An 18,312-nucleotide genomic window follows, 5' to 3' on the forward strand; every position below is an offset into this window, starting at 1 on the left:
TAAATGTTCAGTGAGTGATTGATATTATTTATTATTGTACTTACGTATCTAGCTTGATTGATAGCACTAGACACTTAATATTTATACTGCTATTTCTATGGGTAAGCTGATTCCAAGATCAAACTCTGTGCTAGTCATCCAGAATTGAAATGTCCTTTTTTCCTTCTGGAGGTCTCAGGTTGCTGTGGGTGAAGGAATCTCCATTCATTCATTCATTCATTCATTCCATAAACAATTGTGATGTGAGGTATGCTATAGGGAACTGGGGGTAAAATGGTGAGCAAAACCCAGTGTAGTTCCTGTTCTCATGGATTTTATAGTCTGATAGGGGAGACAGACTTTAATTTAAAATAAAAAATCATGGAAATGTGGAAATAAAGCTGCTGTGGAGGAAGTTGGGAGAGAGCATCTAGGGAGATGTTGCCTGGGTGTTCGGTGGGTCTGGGGGTTGGATCTGTGTCACTGCATGGCAGACACCATCTTCAGCTGGGTGGCTTAGGGCTTTGGCAGCACGGGGCCCAGATCCAAGCAGGGTAGTGACAGCCTGGGCTCTAGCAGGTGACAGCCTAAGGTGTCGGAGACTTTAGGGACCTGTCAGAGGGACAGGTGTTTCTAAGAGAGGAACAGCTATGAAGAGCATAGTTGGGGAGGAAAGGAGACTTTGGCTTTCAGGTCAGGGCACCTGAGTCCTCAGGTGGTACTTACTAAGGAATGTTTTAAATGGGGCTTTAACTTGGCCACTCCTGTTCAGCCCAGATGATACCCTGGTCCAAGCTTCCTGTCACTGCGGCTTCTTACAGCCAAGCAAGTTTAATTAATATCCTATTCTATATAATTGCTTCCATCTTGTCACTCATTTTTCAGTACTTCTTTCTTGCTTTCAATCCCCTTCTAATTCTGTTTTCTCCCGCTCTGTGACTAACTCACCTCTTCTGTTTTTCATCCAATTAATGTTTCTGTCATGGAGAATCATGTTCTTTGGCTCTGAGATGGAGGAGGAAGGGGTTAGAGTTCTGTTTGTCCATAGGCAACACTGGTGAATAAGTTTTGTTTAATGCCTCATTTAAACTTTGCCTCCATGTTGCCTTCTCTGGGGAAGGTATAGATAGCTTTAGTGTCTGCTCAGCTCTCTCCTTGCTCATTCTCCCTTCCACGAGATGTAGTTTACAAGTTTCTTAGTCATTTACCTCTCCTCTTTGTCTTGTGGGAAACTCTCGCCAGCCTGTACAGCAAACTCACACCCCACGTGTGTAGCCTTTGAGCTCAGGAACTCGCTGGACTTCCCTTCAGTCCCTGTGATGGGATGCTTTGTGTTCACTGGGTCCTGGAAGATGATTTACCCTGTTTTGTTCTGGGAAAGGTATTATCCAGGAGCAGTGTTTTGAGCTCTAAGCAGGGTGGTATGCCTGGTGACCTGTTGAAGGAATGAGTATCTGTGTTCTGGCCATCCAGCAGGCCAGAGGTGGAAGGTGGGTCAGGATTTGCAAGTGTTGGCTCTGGAGTGACCATAATGACCACTGCAGGGAGTTTGACTGCCTGGTGGCTTATTTTTTAATGTTACTTTAAAAAAAAAAAACAAAAAACACCTCTTTTTATTTTAGAAGAGTTTTTGATTTATAATAAAATTGTGATGATAGGACAGAGAGTTTCCATATACCACCCACCCAGTTTCCTCTATTAGCATCGTATGTTTGGTTTGTCACAATTAAGAAACATATATTGATAAATTATTGTTAGTTACAGTCCATACTTTATTTAGATTTGCTTAGTTTTTATTTAATGCTTTTTTCCTGTTCCAGGATCCCATCCGGGATACCATATTACATGTAGTTTTCCTGTTTCCTTGGAGATCTACCAAATGTTTGGTGGTTCCTTGCCACTGGGTGACAGGATCCTTGTAACCTTTTTTCTCCCTGCTTCCTTTTTGCTATGGACCCATTCGCTATGGACTAAAGGTTTATGTTCCCCCAAATGCAAATGTTGAAGTCCTAACCCTCAATGTGATCTTATTTGGAGATGGAACCTTCGGGAAGTAATTAAGATTAGATTAGGTTAGGTCATAAGGGTGGGGCCCTCATGATGGGTGTAGTGGTTTTGGAAGAAGAGGAAGAGAGAGAGATCTCTCTGCATACACAGGGACCCCATGACCATGTGATGACACTGAGAAGTCCACCATCCATAAGCCAGGAGGAGAGCTTTCATTCGGAACGGAATCAGTCAGCATTTTGATCTTGGACTTCCCAGCCTCCAGAACTGTGAGAAGTAAATTTCTGTTGTTTAAGCCACTCAGTCAGTTGTAGTTTGTCATGAGCAGACCAGTGCATCCCTGTGTATAGAAGAAGGCTGGACACCGCTGCACTGTTGAGGGGCCGTTTCATAAACCAAATTGTCCATTCCTTTTGTGTCTTTAAACAACAAAGGGACCTCTCTTCCCTCTGGTGATCTGGGGTAGGAGGTAGGTCTAGGTAGTGTTCTTAGTGGTACATTTATAAATGAGAGCTCCTGGGTAAAGCCTCTATTGGAATTGTATGATGCTATCTGATGGGACACTTTTGGCAAGAGTAAGCATTAGGATCAAGGGAATACTGCTCAGTGGGAAGATTATAATCACCTAGTTGGAGAAAAACATAACTCCATTTCCCCGTTCCCCAAACATACCGAGCCTACGTGAGAGCAGGAGGGCCTGGTTTTAGAAGCAGGAAGTGCACTGAGCAGGGTTGGGGACCGTGCTCTCGGGCGGGCGGCATGGAGCTGGACTCAACTCCCTGCTCTTCACTGTAGTCAGCCAGACAGCATTAAGTGCTCCCGTCCTGCCTGAGATCATGAACTTAGAAGTACTTTGTAAGCCAGAACATTGGAAGGTGGATGTGAGTGATCGTTGAAAGTTCCACGTTAAAGGCTTCCTTGAGGCAGATTTTTCTCTGGGATGCTGATTTTGAGTTCTTTATGTTTCTACATTTATTGCTAAATGTTTTTAGTTTCTTTAGACACATCATATGTCTTTGCCTTACAACTGTCTGCTTACTCTGGACAAGTAGAGAAGTCACAGGAGCTGTCTCTGGCATGGGAAACAGAAACGAACCTGAAGCGCCAGAGAAATGTGTGACCCTCAACTCTCATAGACGGGCAAATTTAAAACCTCTTAACTGCCAGGGAGGGACTTCCTTTCATTGTTTTCCTTTTGTGTTTCTTCCTTTTCCTCTTTATTTTTTCTCTTTCCTTTGTAGTGATCTTTTCATGTCGAGGAGTTTTTAAAAAGTTATTTACTTTTATTGCCTGTTTCATTTCACAACGTGGCACCTGTTTTGACGGGAATGTCTGCTTCCTGCCATCGTCCGGACAGTCAAAGAGTACAGGGTAAATTTGCTAGGGCTTCACAACACAAGTTTCTATTGCTGTGACTCAGAGAAGGCTCCCCCTGGGGAGAGCTAGCCAGGAAAACAAATTACACTTTGGGTTTTAATACAAAACCTTTCTAAATTGAGCTCCTAGGAGAAAAATAAGACCCTTATACGTTCTTTTTGTGGTGTTTTTCTGTATGGTCATTACTTACCCACCCATGTTAAAGTGTATGTGTTAATGTTCAACATTAGGCTGATGTCCAGAGGTTAGTTTTAGACATTACAGCTCAGAGTAGGTTAATGTGTAGCATATAAGCATTTAGAAGAGTATTTGGTGTGTAGTGTGACTGTTTAAGGGTTAATTACATGATGGTGGTGGTGATGATGATGATGATGATCATCATCATCATCTAACGAATAGCTCCCTTGTGGCATGCTGTGGGACAGTAAGACAGAGATGAGGGACCTAATGTAAGTACTGGGTGTAGACAGAGGAGAGAGTAAGCTGGAATTTATGCTTCGGCGTGCGAGAAGTGATAATGAGAATAGGAATGGATCCCAGAGCAGTGGTTTGAGTCTAAAAACTTGAAACTAAGGAGCTTGAAAGTGGTTCCTCTAATAGAAGTCAGGGGTATGTTACATGGTCTCTGAAAGCCTTTCAACCTTTAGACTGGGATTCTGTGTAGGCTCCCCTAAATTTGGAGGAGAACTGGGTGGGCATGGGCATTAATAGGTCAAGGGGTTTTGTAGAGGAGAGAGAAAAGAGTGACTTTTTCCCCCTTTGGATTCTTTTGGGTTGGAATTGTTTATGTCTTTTCTGGCATTCCCAGGGTGAAAAGGTATTTCCATGTGCTTCTGCCATTGGTCTAAATTAAATGCAGACTGTACTTCTTCAGCTGTTCTTGGCATACCCTTGGAGGTATGTCCCAGCTGCGACTCGGGACAATAGGCAACTGCCAGAGGGAGGGAGGAAAAGTAATATTCCATAAAATTAGGTAAGGTCTGGCTCAGAATTCTTTGAGCGTGAATACCAGGTTTTGCGTTTCGTTGCCCGCCATGCACCCGCCCAGGCTGCAAACACATCCCTGGAGATGGAAACAAATTCTGCAGAGAGCTCATTCTGGGGTGGAAGGGGAGTAGGGTGGGCAAAGGGAGGCACCGAAGTTTTCCATGACCGCCTGTATTTTTGTGTTTTAGTTTTTATGATAATTGGCGTTCCTTGAAAAAGTTGTCTTTAGTCTGTTCTTTTGCTAGTGCTCGCCAGTCACATTTCCCTGCCTTCCTGCTCAGTGACAGAGCTCTTGTCAAGGTCACCTTTGATCTCCATCCTGTTTAGTACTGGGATCCTTCCCTAGTCTTCATCAGCTTATCAGCAGCATTTGGCTTATTGGACCCTCCTTCCTTTTTGAATTCCCACTCTTCTGATTTTCTCCCATCCTGTCCCTACTCTGGTATCTTTGTTCCTTCTCTTCTCACTCCTTGGTGTTGCTGGGGTGGGGCTTAGGCCCTCCCAGTGGATCTTGTTAAATGCAGATAACGACTCATTGGGTGTGGGTGGGGCTTAAGAGTGCATTTCTCACAAGCTCCCACATGATGCTGTTACTCTGGTCCAGGAGCGCCCTGTGCAGCCAGTGCTGGGGCTCCGTCCTCAGCCCCTCCATCTGCAGGACTTCCTAGTGGAGCTCATCCAGCCCCTGGCTTTTAACATTGTTTGACTCCCATTCGTGACTAACCACCTGACCTGGGATGAGACAGAGCCCTTTGGGATTCCTGCATACCCTCATCATTTGGCCCCTGCCCACTGCTCTGCTCTCCCCTGCTCCTCCCCTGTTCACCTCTTAATTTGTTCTGGCCAGGTTGGCTTTCTTGCTGATTTTCCAACTCAAATAGTACATCCCTTTCTTGGGAACTCCGAACTCAGTGTTGTGTCTACCCAGAGTGCACATGGCTTTGTAAAGATCTGATAGCCTTCAAATCAGATGTCCCCCTCCTGGAGAGGCTTTCCTTTATCATTGTAGCTCAGAGGGACCTGCGTCACCACCTTGCTCTCTCCTTGCCCCACTTCCTATCCTCATAGCATTGTTGTTACATGAGTTCCTTGTTTGTTCTCTCTCCACTAGAGCCTAAGTTCTGTGGGTAATTGTGGTGGAAGGGGGCCGAGCATGGAGAGGCCCTCCCTGAGAGTTTGTTAGTGACTAAGTGAAACGTTAGTGTCAGTCAGCATAAACTGAGTGATGGGGTGGCCACTGGGTACCAAGACTCAGTTCCAATGGCTGTGTTTATAAGAGTTGGGTTTCAGGTAATATTATCATATTTAAACGATCATCATGTATTGGGAAAAAACTGAGATACAGTGGGCATGTAAATGAGGCCATCACACTATGTGCAGACCCAGGAGTTTTATGGCTAGACTGCACAAAGGGAGCTTTCGCTGTTGTTTGCATTAAAAACTGGACACAAAAAAGTTGCACAGTGAAACCATGAGAATCTGTACGGCCTGGCGAGTGTCTTCATGTTCACACCCTGTATCGTGATTTAGTTTCAGCAAAATTAACATTATCCTAGATATAAATTTATGTCGTGAATTTGAATTGTATTGGCTTCTTAAATGTAAGTTTTTTAACGTGCGGATTTGGTTGTCTGATATCATAAGAACTATAATGGTTTTATATTTGTACACTAAGTTAACACTAAGGGTCTTTGTGAACCTTTTCTTTAAGGCATCTGTACATTATACAAGCTTGTGAAAGACTGAAGTAGGGACACCTGGGAATAGGTTTTAACGTCTCAAGCTGCTTGTGAAAAGCTATTTTTAACAAAATAAGAATAGGGGAGGCTCTGAGTGGGCTACTTTAGCATGCTTTCAAGAGAGTCAAATTTTAAAATATCCATATTCTTATGAATACCAAAGAATACACTGACAAACCCCAAAAGGATAAAATATGTAATATTTTTGTTTATTTACATAGTTGAAACTTCTGTTTCTGGTTACTGCTTCAATTTCAAATTATTGAAAAACATCATGAATTCTGTGACTTCCGTACTGAGGCATCTGCATAAAATAATGTTATTTCTGTATAAAACAAAGATAATGGAGTTGATGGCCTGTACCCAGCACTGCCAGGGCTGGGGTTGCAAAGGTGTGCAGGGGAAAGCTCTCAGTTCTGACTTGCCTTCGGTGCTTCTGGCCCCTCGAGACCAGAGAGGAGGGGTTCTTTTTGCACTTAGGAAGTGAGACCCAAGAGGAGACAGATTCTTGCTTTGAAAGCAGCTGTAAATGGTACTTCTACACACATTTCATTTGAATACCTGCGTTTGGTTATATCCTGTTCATTTCTGTCTTTGTTCCTTAGGGTTTCTCTAACAAAATACCAGACACTGGGTAATTTATAACGAACAGAAATGGACTTCTCACAGGTTTGGAAGTCCAAGATCAAGGCTCCAGCCTATGACGTTCTGGTAAGGGACCTCCTCCTGGTTTCATAGCTCATGCCTTCTTGCCGTGTCCTCACCGGGTGGCAGGGACTAGGGGACTCTCTGGAGTGTCTTTTAAAAGAACACTAATCCCGGGGCGCCTGGGTGGTTTAGTCGGTTAAGCGTCCGGCTTTCGCTTAGGTCATGGTCTCGCGGTTTGTGGGTTCGAGCCCCGCGTCGGGCTCTGTGCTGACTGCCAGCTCAGAGCCTGGAGCCTGCTTCAGTCTGTGACTCCCTCTCTCTCTGACCCTCCCCTGCTCACGCTGTCTCTCTCTCTCTGTCTCCTAGAAATAAATAAATAAAAAAAAACATTTAAAAAATAAAAGAACACTAATCCCATTCATGAGGGCTCCACCCTCAGTGACGTAAGTACGTCCCACAGGCCCTGCCTCCTAGTACCATCATCTTTGGGGGTTAGGAATTCAACATGAATTTGGGGGTGGGGGTGGGGAACAAACATTCAGACCATAGCAACTTCCATGTATAGTTGGAGCCTGTCATACTATCGAGCTCAGCTGTGTGGAGCTGTGCAGCCAGGGAGGCGGGGGCAGAAGGTGAAGAGTGGAATGTGAAGGTAGGGATGGGGGGGGGGGGGGGGGGGGCGTTTCAGGAAAGAAGAAGGCGGGTAAAGACCTCAGAAATGCTCTGATTATCTAAAAGAACTATCTGTTCTCCAATTACCTGAGTAACTGATGAGAGCAAGATGCAGCATGTTTGGTGTGACTTTGGCCTCTGGGATAGTCCCCTTCCCCTGCTACCCGCCCAGGAGTTCATCGGGCTTCTGGCGTCACCAAACATTAGCGGTAATAACTGAGTAACAGAAAACTGCATTTGCACCTGTGGGCATCTGCTATGCTAGGTTTCTATTTTAGGTTTATTTTAGTTTTTTTATTTTGAGATTTTTGGGTGGCTACACGGTGTTATCTTTCGTTTTTAACAGTCATGCTGTATATGATACTCAGTAAACTTCTGGGTCAAATCCAGGGGCCTGTCATTTACAGCAGTCTTTCTGGGTCCTGTGCAAACAGCTGAGAGGCACACTTAGGGCTCCTGGTTGGTTTATGAATTAATGCCTGCAGGGAGGTGAGAAGGTTGCATGCCATGGACCCTTCCTGCTGGCTCTGTCTGGAGTTTGCAGTCATCCGGCCAGGTTTGCTCATGATACTGCCTTCTGCCATCTTTGCTCTGATGAGGCCAAAGATGAACAGATTTCCCTGGTTAATCTACTTTAGAGTGATCAAGAAGAGATACTTTGCAGAAGGCACAACATATATTCTAGGGGAGGGGCGCTTGGGTGGCTCAGTCGGTTAAGCGGCTGACATCAGCTCAGGTCATGATCTAGCAGTTCGTGGGTTCAAGCCCCGTGTCAGGCTCTGTGCTGACAGCTCAGAGTCTGGAGCCTGCTTTGGAGTCTGTGTCTCCCTTTCTCTCTGACCCTCCCCTGCTTAAACGCTCTCTCTCTCTCAAAAATAAGTAAACATTAAAAAAAATATTCTAGGGGAGAATGTTTAGCTTTGGAATTCACTTTGCAGAAAGCATGTTTGAGGAGGTTCTAGGAATTGGGCTTGTTAGCTGGCCTTGTTGGAATTCCACAGTGTCCTTTTTACTTCCCGTAGGAGATGCTTGATAACCCAGGGCCTATTTTCTACTTTTGGAATACACGCATCATATAAACATGGCTGCTCGGAGTGGGGAGAAAAGTCACAATAATGACTGATGTTCAGGTTCTAGTGTTTTATTTTTTTAGTTAAAAAATTTTCTAAATGTTTAATTTTGAGAGAGAGAGAGAGAGTGAGTGAGCATGAGGTAGGGAGGGGCAGAGAGAAAGGGAGACACAGACTGAAGCAGGCCCCAGGCTCTGAGTTGTCAGCACAGAGCCCAACATAGGACTCAAACTCAGGAACTTTGAGACCATGACCTGACCTGAGTCAGACACCCAACTGACTGAGTCACCCAGGTGCCCCAAGTTCTAGTGTTTTATACAGTAACACATGTAACAGCTGAAGGAGAAGTATGCGTGAAGGGTGGGCATAGGAGATTTGTTATGGAAAACCTTGACTTTTTAAAAATTGTTCACATTTTAGGGGCGCCTGGGTGGCTTAGTTGGTTAAGCGTCCGACTTTCGCTTAGGTCATGATCTCACGGTTCGTGGGTTCGAGGCCCGCGTCGGGCTCTGTGCTGACAGCCAGCTCAGAGCCTGGAGCCTGTTTCAGAGTCTGTATCTCCCTCTCTCGCTGACCCTCCCTGCTCACGCTGTCTCTCTCTCTCCTAGAAATAAATAAAAAATATTTTTAAAAAATTGTTCACATTTTAAAAGGAGCTACGTGCATCATATGATGCATGCTTTATTAATTAGTTCATTCATTTGTTCATTTGGTCCTTGCTGTGTGGCAGATGCTGTCCTGGCTGTCAGGAATATGGCAAGGAGGAAGGACTCCTTGAAGAGTAATCCTTCTTTTAAAAAATTTAAAAAAATTTTTTTAGTGTTTGTTTATTTTTGACCGAGAGCTTACACTGAGCCTGATGCAGAGCTCAAACTCACAAACCATAAGATCATGACCTGAGCCGAAGTCAGATGCTTAACCGACTGAGCCACCCAGGTGCCCGGCAAATAGGTTTTATTTTATGTCTACACTAATTGTTTGACAGTGACTGTAGGGGTACAGTGTTGAGAAGGATATGGAGGCTAGATTTTGGCTTGTAGGAAAAAGGTAGTGATAGATAACCTTGTGTTTATGTATTTTGGGCTTAGGCTCCGTATGGGAAACTATAGCACAAGTGTCATGGATCTGTTTCTGGATGAAATCTTTTCTGTGTGGCTGGTGACATAAAGACATCTGTTTATTCTTGCAACAATTATTTATTAAATTTCCACTACAGACAGAGCACTGTACTTTAGATTCTCAGCTGTCCGGGTTCTTAATTAGTTAATAACTTATTTTAGGATGTTAGTGGTGAAGGGCTGTTTAATTAACCAGTGGGGTTTTTAGCCTCTGCCTCGTAAATATTTAAAAACATTTTACGATCAGAGTTAGCTTTCTTGTGGCCAGAAATGACACATTCCTTCTTTTTCACTTAGTATTTCCTGTTATTTCATTTAGCATACAATATATGATTTAATTTTCTCAATTATGTATATACGCATCATCAGTAATCTGACTTTAGAGATAGGGAAACATTCAGAGATGGTAAAGAACTTGTGCAGAGCCAGGATTTGACTTGAGTCAAATGTCAGACACATTCCCCACCCGTGCACCTTGGTGCTGTGCTCCCAGAATTGCAAACTTCCATCTCTTCTTGGCCCTGCATTAGTAGGAGAATTGTTTAGAAATCATTTCAGGGTCTGGAGGTGAAAAGGGATGAATAACATCTTTGACATTGTTTGGACATGAATTATGTATTTTTTTAGAATGTATTTATTTATTAAAATTTTTTTAACATTTATTTATTATTGAGAAACAGAGACAGAGCATGAGCATGGGAGGGGCAGAGAGAGGGGGAGACACAGAATCCAAAGCAGGCTCCAGCCTCTGAGCTGTCAGCACAGAGCCCGATGTGGGGCTCAAACTCACGAGCAGTGAGATCATGATCTGAGCCAAAGTCGGACGCTCAACTGACTGAGCCACCCAGGGTGCCCCTCAGAATGTATTTATATTCCATGTGGACTATAAAATGTCAGCCACTGAATTTTAGAATTGAAGTTGGGAATGTAAGAACACTATGAATTTACTGGTAATACCCATGCCAACCAGGTAAGGAAAGAGGAGTGGGATCAAACGGCAAAAGTGGAACAGAGACTGATGGTAGAGACCCTCCATGGGGACAGGAGAGGCAGACTTCCAGAGGTGAGCTGGGGTCCCGGGAAAGCCAGCTTGGTGCCCGTGTTCCAGACTGAGTGTCCTGATCCTTAGACTCCTGGATGGCCAAAGTGTCCATCCCTAGTATAAAAGAAACCTTTCTACAGACTCCTGCCCCCCCTCCTCCAGCCACTTTCCTTTTTGTATGAGGTGAGTGTGTATTTAGGGGGAAGCGGCAGCATTCAATATTAAAAACTTAAATTCTTCTTTCTAAATAGGAAATGTTTGGTTCTCATTCTCATCTTCTTCAAACCACACTGAACAACGTAGGTGATACAGCAACTCTGCTGTCATTTTGAAACCTCAAAGTTTATTTTTGAAATTGTCTTCCTAGGGAGCTCTGAAGGCTTGGCAGTGTGAAGACAGACATTTCCTTTGAAATCTTTAAAGTTTGATCAGTTGCCTATGTTTGCACCACAGAACAGATAGATAGATTGATAGATAGGAAGGAAGGAAGGAAAGAAAAAAAAGAAGAGAAAACATCAGGCTTAGTTGAGGTAAGACTGCCTCTTTCTGTCATGTTTGGGAATGCGCACATTTAAAACCGGTCTGTATTTTGCTAATCTTAGGCGTTCCGCACTCTGATTTTTCATTTTTATCTAGTTGATGTTTTCCTATGCACATTCCCCCTAAAAGTCCTGTCTTTCCACAAATCCTACAAGCAGTCTCTTAGGAGTGAACGTTTTGTCCACTCTTTACAAGTGTTAACTTGTGTGTATCATCAGACCGATGGCAGCTTCCCTCGGAGCGAGACAGTCACGGGATCCCACTCAGGGGACATTACTTTTTGGTTTGTGGCTAACTTCTTTTTTCCTGGAATTAAGTGCAAGACTGCTGTGAAGAAGCTCGTTAGCTCCTGCGTCTGCTTGAGATGTTCTTTTAAATGACTTGTATGATAAAACAAGAGTTAACTCATTCCACGCAAACATGCACAGAATTCCTTTCCTGCGCCAGGTGCCGTGCTGGGGGCTTGCGCCAGCCTGGCCAGGCTTGTAGGGACTGTCATCCTCAGGAGGGAGGGCAAGCCATGGCGGAGACATTTCTGAATGCCTAGCGGTGTTTCCCTGGTGGCTAGGAGAGCCCCCGGAGTGGCCAGGTGAATATGTTTCCAGGTCTTGGGGTGCCCCTGGGAATTAGAGAAGTGAGGTGGGGATGTGCGGCCCAGCATTGTGACTAATCTCTGTACTCAGCTGATAAATTGTGATGGCCCAGAGAGAGGAAATGTTTCTGTCTGGCGTATGTTCCTACTTCGTCCAAGTGCTAAGCTCTTTGTTCTCACACAGAAACACACTCATTGATCTCGCTAACTAAAGCAATTATCATCATTTAGTGGTCTTTTCCAAAAGCATTATTTCCACTCCAAAACACCACTTTTGCTTGCCAAGTGCCACAATGTTACATCCTGGCAATTGGTCCGCATTTATTGCCAAATTATGTAAGTCCTTGGTTGGGCTTAGTCCCCAACTGAGCAAGTGTGTTTGTGGAGCGCATTAGGATTGTGGCGTGGCCTGGTGTCTGAAAATGAACAGCTGTCCTTCGATTCATTCATTAATTCAGTGTTTACACTGTGATTGGGAAGGAAATCCACATTTGTTTAAAATACCAGTGCCCAGCTGAGAAGTATCATTCTGTGAAAATATTGGATTGAGGTTTGTTGTCAAGGAAATGTAAATAGTGGACATTTCATGAAATTCAAATATGAGGATTAATTTGCTAACAGGGAGCTAAGATTATAATAAACTGAGGTGGCCTTATTCAAAGATTGAAATGTAATTAGTGTTGACTATAGTAGCAGCAGCTAATGAAAAGGGCTGTAAAACCCTCAAAAAGAATTTTCTTAATAAATATTAGAAGAAATATTTTCATAGAAAACTCAGAGTCAGCATAGAAGAGATTATTAGTGAGTAAATTGTGACCCATTTAGCAAATATCATAAACAAAGCATTGCAGGGAGTGAAGGACCCATTTAGCAAATATCATAAACAAAGCATTGCAGGGAGTTTATTCAGAAGCTCTTCTGTTAAAAATGTATTTGATTTAAACTTTAATGAATACAAACACGCCTAGAGATCCCGAGTAAAAATGCCAGTGCTGCTCGGAAGCAGGGTTGAGACGCACCCGGTCATTTTGGTCTTGGCCTTTGTGCATTGCTTCTTCAGCGTAAGGCACGTTTGCTGTTCTCGTTCTAGCGTTGAGGTGTTTTATAACTGCTACTAGCCTCATCAAGCTAGATCAGTTTAAAAGCAGGTGACTTGTCTCCTTTTCAAAATCCCACTCAGAAGAGCATAAAGGTGCAAAAATGTTTAAAGCTACAAAGAATGGCAGTGTAGACCTCGTGGCGGAGAGCTCGGTCATACGCAGAAGAGTAACCATCGTGTTGATGGGGTGATCGGGCTTCACTCTGAAGTGGCACTGGTGGAGAAAGGTGACTTTCCTCCACGGCCCCTGGGAGGCTCAGGGATGGAAGGCATGAAGGTGTGCATTGCCATAGGAGGCAGGGATGAGGGGCCAGACTCTAGGGAACTGTGTAAGTGCCTTGAGAAATGGAGCAGCTAGCCCTCCGGGACCTTGTCTACACCCTGGATATCTGGATACCCACCTGCTTCTGCTCTGTTCCTCACCCTGGCAGCAGACTGGAGGTCTGTTCCCTGGAGAAACTGAACTGGAATCATGTTGGAAGGGAATATGGGCCGAAAATAAAGTGATTGAATGAGAACTGCTACCTCCAAGCGCTTCCCCCACCCCATCTGATAATGCCCGCAGCTGGGCCTGGGCAGCCTCAGCAATGGATTGGGAGATTCCTTCCTTGAAAAATCAAACTGCTCCAGAAAAAAATGCCCCACATCCTGAAATGTGCATTTCCCTCATTGGAAATCTTAGCACCTTTCCACACCCATTACTTGAAGCTCCCTAGCTAATAACTCCTTTGCACACACACAGAGTCTCCAGTTTGCTTTTCGTACTTTACTCTTAAATAGTATCAGGCAGCCAGGAATCCCAGTCTTATTAGGAAAGGTTTCAACATGAAGGAAAGAACCAAAACAAACCAGAAAAGAGAAACCTTATAGAAGATGCAGATACGGCAGGAAGTAGAAGAAACATATTTTTTTGAAAAAAGCTATAGTTAATATCTTCAGAGAGAGAGAAGATATTTTATGTCTAAAATGAGAATAGCATTTATGGAACAGGAACGCTTGGAGAACAAAAAGGAGATAATGGAGATGTTAAATACTTGGATTTTAGGAAAGTTGAGGATGTAGCTCTCAAAAAGTAGAATTAAAAGGACAGAATTGAGAAGTGGATGAGGAAAGAAAATTGAAACTGAGCTTAAAAGATGCAACATTACTAATATATTAGATGCAAAGACCAAAACCAAAATAGTTCTCTGAACGTTATCACAGAAATAACATAAGAACATTTCATAGAACTGATGACATGAATTTCCAAATTGAGGAAATATATTGAATGCCCATGTTTTATAAAAGGGCCCAGTCTTACAAAACCCTCATTCAGATAGATCATAGTGAAATTTCAGAATAGTAGTGACAAAGAAAAGGTCCTCGAAACTGTCAGAGAAAAAGAAACAGGTCACACTTGGAAGAAAGGATGTCATAATAGCAGAATTCTTAACAGCACTCCTGGAAGCTACAAGATAATGAAGTAATACTTTAAAAAATTGGAGGGAAAATGATTTCTTTAAAAAAAATTTTTTTTAATGTTTGTTTTTGAGAGAGAGACAAAGCGCGAGCAGGGAAGGGGCAGAGAAAGAGAGAGAGGGAGACACAGAATCTGAACCAGGCTCCAGGCTCTGAGTTGTCAGCACAGAGCCCAGTGCGGGGTTTGAACCCACAAACCCTGAGATCATGACCTGAGCTGAAGTCAGATGTTTAAGCGACTGAGCCACCCAGGTACCCTGAGGGAAAATTATTTCTAACTTGCATTCTAAATCCAGCAGCAAGCTTATCAGTCATACGTAAACAGAGAATAAAGACATTTTTCAAAATATAAGGACTGAAAAAGGTTACTCCCTTGTGTCTTTTCTTAAGAAGCTACTGAAGTGTGCTCCATGAGACCAGTTGGGTAAACTGAGCACGACGAAGATTCAAGACTTAGGAAACAATATGGCCCAGAAGGAAGAGAGCAACCAGAACCTAATATAGAGCAGGGGGAGGGGAGGCTGCACCGGGGGAAAGATCACCAGATTATCTCATGTTGATTATTTGGAAATGAATACAGGTAAGCATCTAACACGTGATGTAACAGATGAGGTTAGGTATTTCGAAAAGAAGGCAAGTGAAAATAGCTATCACATACTAACTCTAGAAAAGTTAAAGTTTTGTAAGGAGAGATGGTCATAGCTTTCAGTTTGGCTCTTTAATGAATATACGTTTATATAATAATAATAGATATTAAAATAATATACAAATAATATATGATCATAATAATACAAGTATAAATAATGTTACTGAGAGGCTCGCAGAATGGAGAATTCGTATGTATGCTCTGTCATCTCCCATATGTACAGCTGGTAAGAAATTGCTGCGAGGCATCATACTGAGCAACATGGAAGTGAGTACTAGAGAAACGGCTAAAATGTGCAGCTGACTTCCTCGGGGACTGGGATCGGGTTGGGGAAGAGAAGCTGGAGAATCCAGGTTTTCATTATATCTTGTTTTATTTTGATTAAAAATGAAATCACTTAATACTGTTAGTAGAACTCTGAAAATAAATCTAGGCATAATGACATATAATTGGGAATATGTGAGTTAATAATGTGAGTAATTGGGATTGGTGAGTTAATGAATTTGAGATGAATATACCTAAGTTTTTCTTGTTTATAAAATTGGAGGTGATGATGTCTAACATTTTTAACATGTAAAAGAACAGTCACCAGAAGTGACAGCACCATGCTAGTAGGAGACAGCTGTATCCAGGAAGACTTAAGGCAAATTGGAAAGATGAAATAAGTAAGGATGTATGATTGCTAAATAAATGATTGGTATAGTTGTATGGATCTATTTTGAATTCCATGCCTTAAAAAAGAGAGTACGCACATTACCCATTACATGTTGGCAAAAATTATCCATACGTTTGCCCACAGAGGAAACCTCAGTACATTTAAAAAGGAAGGAATAGGGGCGCCTGGGTGGCTTAGCTGGTTAAGCGTCCGACTTTCGCTTAGGTCATGATCTTGCGGTTCGTGGGTTCGAGCCCTGCATCGGGCTCTGTGCTGACTGCCAGCTCAGAGCCTGGAGCCTGTTTCAGTCTGTGACTCCCTCTCTCTCTGACCCTCCCCTGCTCACGCTGTCTCTCTCTCTCTCTCTCTCCTAGAAATAAATAAAACATTAAAAAAAAAAAAAGGAAGGAATAATAGAAGTTTCATTTTCTGGCTACAATGCATGTAGAAATTAACAATGTATAGAAATAAAGATGCTCTATGCCAAAACAACAGGACAGCAAACATACTAGGTATGACAAAACTTTCTCAGAAACAAGTCATGGGTCAAAGAAGAAACCAAAACCACAAATTGAAACTGTTGAGGAAATAATGATAGAAACATTACTGTGGTGGAAGTTATTGGCTGCTCTCCCAGTGTCTATTTTCTTCTGCCTTTTTATTAACATGACATTGATTTTGTTGAGTGTCAATGACCAGCTAAAAATCCCTGTTTCTCAATCCATCCTTGTACAAAGGGGTGCCTGTATGATCAAGTTCTCAACAGTGAGAGATATAAAGTAATATTGGTGGGTGTGACTTTCAGGAAAGTTCCTTAAAAAGCTGACTCAGCTGACCCAATAAACCTTTGGCATATGTGGTGCTGGGTTAGCCATCTTGTAATCGTAAGGTGTCTAATACACTGCAAGTAGATGACTGGAAGGATAAAGGAGGTATGGCTCAGAAATACCCTCCCATCTATTCCAGCCTTGGACTTCCTACCTCTGGGGGAGAAAAAAAATCCTAACTCTTAAGTTGCTATTTTGGGTCTCTTTGTTAGTATGAACCAGCATAGTTCCTAACTGACATAGTCAGATATCACAACTCATGGGATATAATTAAAGAATCAAAGTAAATGAAGCATACAAAGATAAGAAATTGGAAACAGAACAACAAAAGCAAAGGAAAGCAGAAGGAAGTAATAAAGAACTAGAACTCCGTAAGAAAGTTAAAAAAGAGGGACCCCCTTGATGGCTCAGTTGGTTAAGTGTCCAACTCTTGGTTTTGACTTAGGTCATGATCTCATGGTTTAAGAATTCAAACCCTGCATTGGGCTGCATACTGACCGTGTGGAGCTTGCTTGGGATTCTCCCTCCCCCCCAACTTGTACTTTCTGTCTCTCAAAAATAAATAAATAAACTTAAAAAATTTAGAAAGAGAAATGATGTGTTTTGAGAGCTACTTCTTTGGGAGAACAATTATTTAAAAATATGTGTAGATATACATTTTACTTGCACAATCAAGAGACAGGTGAAGAAAACACAGAAGCACAACGGGATAACTAGAAATAAAAAAGAGATGAAATGATTTATGCTTTGTAAAACGCTGTGCAAATAAATTTGAAAATGTGGATCTGATAGATATTCTCAGAAAATGTGCTACCAGACTGAGTCCAGAATCAGTCTTTCTGACTACTGAAAAAGACCCCTAGCAGTGAAAGAAATGAGACAGCTGTTATCTGTGACCAGTTGCTACTGCTCTTCCTGGGGCTTCTTTGCTGTCGGAGTTCTTCAGGAGATGGAAGTAAATTCCCGGTGGGAGGCCTCAGAGGGTGGGGTGGGCTGGGCATCCTGCCTAGTCATCTGTGTGCAGCCTCTCTGACAATGGTGGCCACACCCCAGAAAAGGTGATGGCACCCGATTCTTGGCACCCGATTCTTGGCATTGGAACACATCACAAAGTAAAGGGCCCTGAGTCCTTGGTGTTTTATAACATTTTGCAGATCAGTGTGTTACTGGAACCCTTTTGGTAAGAAAAGATAATGGAAAGCTATTTCTAATCATTTTCTCTCATTGTCAGCCTCACAAAGTCAAAACTGTTTTAAACATTATATCCAAATAAATAGTGATAAAGGTTTCAAAGCAAGACTGTGCATGAAAAAGGTTGAAAGTGTTGTTCCAACAAGAAGATTAATAATAGTACAGGAGAAAAGAAAAATGGTGGGCATCAGAATGCCTTGGCTCTTAATTGTTTCATGGAAAAGTACCTTGTTCTCAAATGCTGGTGACCGGAACATCCTATTGGTTAAAAATAAATAGTAGAAGGTGGGAAGAAACCAACTAAGGAAAAAAACCAAAGCAACCAGAATGGACTGTCAGTTAGAAACAGAATAAGAAAGTTATGCCAGAGGTGTCAGGGTTAGTCTGCCAGTCTTCCACCCAATAGCCAGGGTTCAAGCCCAGTGTTGACAGCACCGTGGTCACGGAGGGCATCCAGAAAGGTCTGTTTGGGTGACCATTTGGTTCTGAAATGCCCTTGCTGGTTAAAGTGTTTTGTTTTCTTTGAACTTTCCCCTCATAATCTTTTTTTTTTTTTTTTTTAAAGTAGACCTCTATTTTTTTTTTTAATGTTTTTATTTATTTCTGAGAGAGAGAGACAGCGTGAGCAGGGGAGGGTCAGAGAGGGAGTCACAGACTGAAACAGG

General features: G+C 42.7%; 1 protein-coding gene across 1 annotated transcript in view; it reads left to right on the forward strand.

Moving 5' to 3' along the window:
- The window catches only part of CGNL1 (cingulin like 1), a 158,350-nt gene that overhangs the window by 39,078 nt on the left and 100,960 nt on the right, over positions 1–18,312 (forward strand). The gene's annotated exons all lie outside the window — the stretch shown is intronic.

This window comes from Hyaena hyaena, unplaced genomic scaffold, assembly GCF_003009895.1.
Source record: "Hyaena hyaena isolate Hyena2069 unplaced genomic scaffold, ASM300989v1 scaffold_49, whole genome shotgun sequence".
Taxonomy (NCBI): domain Eukaryota; kingdom Metazoa; phylum Chordata; class Mammalia; order Carnivora; family Hyaenidae; genus Hyaena; species Hyaena hyaena.